Here is a 6,000-nt window from a genome sequence, read left to right as displayed (position 1 = left end):
GGGATCAGAGAACATAACAGAAGAAAAGGGAGAAAGAATGTTAAGAGCCAGAGAATCAAGACAACTGGTATAAGATAATCTCTTTTAAAATGCACAAAGAGTAAAAAAGGGGGAAATCTTGGAAGAGTGGGGAGGTCATAATGGGATCAAAATAGAAAGTATGAAATTCTCTAAAAAATATTAAAAATACTACATTATAAAGTAAATTTTATTTTAAAAATACATAAAAATCTAACTATATAGTTTCCAAAATCCATCAGTGGTGGTTCACTTTGTATTGTACAGTGAAGACCAGCTTATATTTTTTCCTTTTTGTTAGCAGTCATTTCTACATTTTCTGTAATGACCAGATAACACGTCATAAACTTGAAAAGCGCACATTTAACCATTAAAAAGATGTTGTATGGATGAAGATCAGGCTTTCCAATAGCTCACAGTAAAGGAGCCCACGCCAGCCTCACTCCCAGCCCTTTCAACTCTTGCCCTGCATGACTCCAAGTATCTTTGCAATATCTCTCTACCCCAGGCCTTTCTTAACCTAGTAAATTTTATTATTTTTGCAGTTATTTACTTCTTCCCACTACGATGTGGCTTGTCCTGCTGGGAGGACCATGCATCTCTGGCCCATTTCCTTTGAATTTTAATCTAAGAAATAAAATCAGACACAACAGGAGGCCACATCTAAGCAGATCTTCAGAAGCAAGGCAAGTTTCCAACAGGGCCCTTCTTTCCCTCTTCAATATACCAGCATATTCCATAAGGATCTGTACCTTCAGCAGAGCCTAAGAGAGTGGCAGAGCTACAGTCAACTCACAGCATCCTTGTGGTTAAACCTTTGTGGAAGAAGTCACGTAGATTTAAGGATCGTTGTTTACTGCAGCAAAACTGACTAGTAAACATAGTACATGGTGTTGTTCTGAAATGATTAACTCAGTACGATTGCCACACAAAGTGAACTTCATTCCAGCTTCTATCTCAGCGACTGACTAGGTAAATTGTTTTCATAGCACCAGGGACCTCTCTTATTGACATTTATCACCACAGCTCTGTCATAACAATTGTGTGATTGTCAGAGCACTATCTTCCATACTGTATACTCCCTGCGAACAGGGGAATATACCTTCACTTATTGCCCATTGTTTCCCCACAGCTAGCATAGTTCTCAGCAGACACTGATCTTTGATCCAAGATAAGCAAATGAAAACATGAAGGAAAGTGTGGGCTAACTAAGGAACAGCACTGAGCGTAGTGTTGAAAAGCATATCTCTAGCAAAACAAATATTCTGAAAGCATAGTGTATTACAAGTCAGAAAATATCAGAAGTCCTTTATAATGAAAATCGGCATTTGTCTGAGACCTCCTGAGTAAGCAATAAGAATAATAATGATAAAGTACTTTTACTAGTAAAAGTATTTTTTACTATTAACAGCATTGTAAAAGTGTGTTGTCATTGTCCCCCATTTCAGAACTTTCAAAACAATTCAGCTATGACCTGGTAAAGCAAAGCTTTGGGACAGATCACCCCCAGGAACCTGTAGGTCACCTGAAGACGGCAGTAGTTAGAGGCCTGAGCATTAGGTGCTGGTGGAGCAGCTGCTGGGGACATCATTGCTAAGGCCTGAATAGCTGTCATGTCTGTGAGAACAGGTGTGCCTCACAAAGCTCACTTGTGAGCTGATGGAAGAACTAAAGACTACAGTCAGCTGGATATGTTTTGTAAGATGATAACAATGGAGAACCTGCCCTGACCCCCCAACTTTGTCTTAAGAAGAACCAACAAATGCCAAACAGCAAGACTCCCATGGGAATCAGAGAGAAATGTTTAAAATTCATAGCGCTGAGGCCTGAAGAAATCAGTATTTTAAATGCACCCAGATAATGCTCAGAAATAGTAAAATCTGGCAATCTCTGCTTAAGAAAGAGATAACACTAATTTTTATTTTTAGAGAAGAGAAATAAAATCTCTTAGATTTGGAAACTGGATGATATGCATTTTTGCTTAGTGTTTATTTAGTTTTTAAAATTTATTTATTTATTCACTTTACATCCTGATTGCAGCCCCCTCCTTCCTATCTTCCCAGTCCCACCCTTCCACCTTTTTCCTCTCTTCACCCCTCCCCTACTCCTCAGAAAGGGGAGTTCCCAACAATACCAACCTTCCCCAGCACATCAAGTCACATCAGGACTAAGAGCATCCTCTTCCAAGGAGGCCAGACTAAGGAAAAGTGATGGACAAGTAAGCAACATAGTAATGTCAGATATATCACCTGCTCCTCTTACTAGGGGACCCACATGGAGACCAAACAGCCCATGTGCTACATATGTGTAGAGGGCCTATGTCCCTTGGTTGGTGCTTCCTTCTCTGTAAGCCCCATGGGCCCATGGTAGTTGACTCTATTAGTCTTCTTATGGAGTTCTTGTCCATTCTATGTCCCTCTATTCTTCCCCCAACTCTTCTACAAGACTCCGTAAGCTCTGTCTAATGTTCGGGTATGGGTCTAAGCATCTGTTTTGATCCAGTGCTGGGTAGAGCCTCTCAGTGGACAATTATGTTAGGCTGCCATCTACAAGCATAGCAGAGCATCATAATAGTGTCAGGACATAGCACTCTCCCATAGGTGGGTCTCAGGTCAGGCCAGGCACTGGATGGCAATTGCCTCATCGATGCTCTCTTTATCTCTACACATCTTGTAGGCAGGTATATTTTGGTTTGAAGGTTTTCTGGGTGGCTTGGTGTCCTCCTCCCTCAAATGGAAGTCCTGCCAGGTTAGGAGGTGGCCACTTCTGTCTCCATGTCCACTGCTGAAGAGTATCCTCCCAGGAGCATACCCTATAAGAGGGTTTCCAGCTCAGAGATGCCATTCTCTCCCAGCCTCCTCATCTCCCACTCCCACTCTCCCCAAAACTGACTCCCACCCTCATTACTCTTCGCACTCTCTCTCCCACACAGTTTCATTTCTTTATCCAGTTCACATGTCTATTTTATTTCCCCTTCTGAGTGAGAGTCAAGCATCCTCTCTTGGGCCATCCTCATTACTTAGCTTCTTTGTGTCTACGGATTGTAGTATGGTTATCCTGCAATATAATAATGGCTAATTTCCACTTATAAGCAAGGCAATACTATGTGTGTCTTTCTGGGTCTTTGCTACTTCACTCAGAATGATCTTTTCTAGTTCATCCATTTGCCTGCAAATTTCAAGATTTCCTTGTTTTTTAATAGCTAAGTAGTGTTCCATTGTGTAAATGTGCCACAGGTTCTTGATCCATTCTTCAATTGAAGGATATCTGGGTTTGCTTCCAGTTTCTGGCTATTACAAATAAAGCTGCTATAAACATAGCTGAGCAAGTGCCCTTGTGGTATGATGGAGCATCTTTTGAGTACATGCCCAGGAGTTGAATAGCTGGCTTCTTTGTCAAAATTTCAAGTATCCATACATGTATGGGCTCATTTATGGGTCTCCTATTTGATTCCATTGATTAACCTGTCTATTTCTGTGTCAGCACCATGCAACACATGCTGTAGTACAGCTTGAAATCAGGGATGGAGATACTTCCAGAAAATCTTTTATTGTACAAGATTGTTTTGGCTATTCTGGGTTTTTTGTTTTTCCATAGAGAGTTGAAAACTGTTCTTTGAGGGTCTTTAAAGAATTTTATGAAATTTTGATGGGAATTGCATTGCATCAGTAGATTGCTTTTGGTACGATGCCCAATTTTACTATGTTAATCCTACCAATCCATGAGCATGGGAGACCATTCCCTCTTCTGATGTCTTCTTCAATTTATCTCATCAGAGACTTGAAGTTCTTGTCATAGGGGTCTTTCTTTGCTTAGTTAGAGTTACACCAAGATATTTTATATTATTTGTGGCTATTATGAAAGGTATTGTTGCCCTAATTACTGTTTGTATACAGGTGGGCTACAGGTTTTTAAAGTTAATTTTAGTTAAATTAGTTAAATACTTAGCTGAAGGTGTTTATCAGTTGTAGGAGTTCTCAGGTAGAATCTTGAGGGTCACTTATGTACACTATTATATCGTCTGTGAACAGAGATACTTTGACTTCTTCCTTTCCAATTTGTATCCCCTTGATCTTCTCTAGTTGTCTTATTGCTCCAGCTAGGACTTCAAGTACTATATTGAAGATATGTGGAGAGAGGGGTTGGGAATGGAGACACGGATGAGAGGTTAAAGGCACTGGGTGCTTTTCAAGAGGACCTGAGTTCCATCCCCGGCACCCACAAGACAGCTCACAATTGTCTGTAATTCTAACTCCAGGGGATCCAACACTCTTACACAGACACACATGTGGACAAAACACCAATGCAGATAAAGATATGTGAGATAAAGATACTTTGAGAGATTGATTTACTTCTTTAAGGACCACCTATGTGTTCTGTGGACCAGCCATTAAGGTCAGAGGCTACATATGGAGCCATGTTAGGCAGACTTGTTGCTCATGGTCTCTGCTGAGAATAATCTGAAAACAAGGGTGCAAGAATAGCTGGGCTTGACACTACAGGCGGAGCCTCCTTAGGCTGGATTGAAGGCCACCTGTGGCAGCTGCTGGGCGGAAAACCCCCAAATCCTGATATCTAGCCATGACATGCTCACTATTGCCTAAACATGCTGCCCAAATTGGAAAGTCTTCATTTTTCCCCATGGTCTGGCCAAAGTTGTAAGTTCTCTGGCCAACCAAAGGGCTCTCTAGAAAAATGAAACACAGGACTCTGTGCAGGCTGGTGGGGACCAAGGCCAACCAGGTATCAGCTAACCGCCCTGCTAAAGTAGCCTCTCTGAGGAACAGAACTGGTTAGGCCGGTCCTGCCAGGAGCCAAGAAGGCAGAGAAGGGAGGAAGTACTGGGACTGGAAGTGAGCCAAGAATGGATGAAGGAGGGTGGGACTTGGCAGGTTTCTGCAGCAGGCCACAAGAGACCAAAGTTAATCAGGAAGGCGGAATTGTGCTCAGGTGTACAAAATTGAAGGCTGAACTTGTAGAAGTGGTTGGGGCTGGTCTGCCTCCAGCAAGAGACTTAAAAAAGCAGTTCTCCTTACCACTCCTATTTGATGGCATACCTGGGAGTGATACCAGGTCTTGCTTCCTGATTCCCCAGCAGAATAAAGAATGGCATGGAGTGCTGACATCTGCCATAGCCTGGATCTTGCTGCACCCAGGAGGGAGGAGGTAAGACTGAGGGGCAAAAGGTGGTACTGCTTCGTCTTCAACTCTCCCATTGCTTGCTGGTCTGAAGTTGCAAGCTTCAACTGACATACGAGTCCTTGGTCTTGGGGCTAGAGTTGTATCCACCAGTAGTTCCTCTGTCTGCCTCAGCAGTTGTTGGCCCAAGCTATCAGGCCCTGGGCATATCGGTACCTGCTTTGAGAGCTATTGCAGATGTGATGTTGTGGGTAGATTTTCTTCACATTAATGAACAGGCAGGCCTAGGCACTCACCTCTGCCCTTGCTACCTACTGTTGATAAGTGAGTTACCTGTGTGAAGGGCCTATATAACACAATGCTTTTACTATTTCAGGTCTCTTTACAAATGCTTATTATAGTATGTTGAGAGAAATGAATGTTTGAAAAAAAAACAAAAAAAACAAACAAACAAAAACCCTAAGTGTTATAGTGTATGCTAAAATTAATAATGGTGAAGTCCGGTTGAATGATTAAGTCTCATCACATGCAAAGCATGACTACGAAATATGTTGTATATTATTGCAAGCCTATAAGGGTAGGTGTTGCTTATAGCTGAAATTACGGGCAATGCAGGTGAAACTCAAGGATGCTAACTGAAGTTAGCCTTCTTTCATTACAAAGTCCATGTCCTCTGCATTTGCACTGATGAGGCTGCCTTTAACCAGTGGCCTTCCAGCTTCACAGTGCACAGTGCTGGTACAGGACAGCTCGAGTTTGTAAAGAGTCCTTCTGCTGGTAGAAACAAAGTGATAGCAGCATCCTGTTTCCAGTCACATCCACCAACTTAGAACCGACTCGGGC

The 6,000-nt window shown here is 42.2% G+C and overlaps 1 protein-coding gene across 5 annotated transcripts in view; it reads left to right on the top strand.

Annotated features, from left to right (window-relative positions):
- Positions 1 to 4,866: 4,866 nt before the first annotated feature.
- Positions 4,867 to 6,000, top strand: part of ATP10B (ATPase phospholipid transporting 10B (putative)) — a 287,746-nt gene continuing 286,612 nt past the window's right edge. For all 5 annotated transcript variants that reach the window (XM_084762456.1, XM_084762451.1, XM_084762452.1 and 2 more), the window contains exon 1: positions 4,867 to 5,184. The gene's annotated coding sequence lies outside the window, so the exon portion shown is untranslated. The remainder of the gene's footprint in view (positions 5,185 to 6,000) is intronic.

Source organism: Acomys minous (assembly GCF_964271855.1).
Source record: "Acomys minous genome assembly, chromosome: 16".
Classification (NCBI taxonomy): Eukaryota; Metazoa; Chordata; class Mammalia; order Rodentia; family Muridae; genus Acomys; species Acomys minous.
The sequence above is the reverse complement of the archived record's forward strand: the minus strand, read 5'-3'. Positions and strand labels throughout refer to the sequence as shown.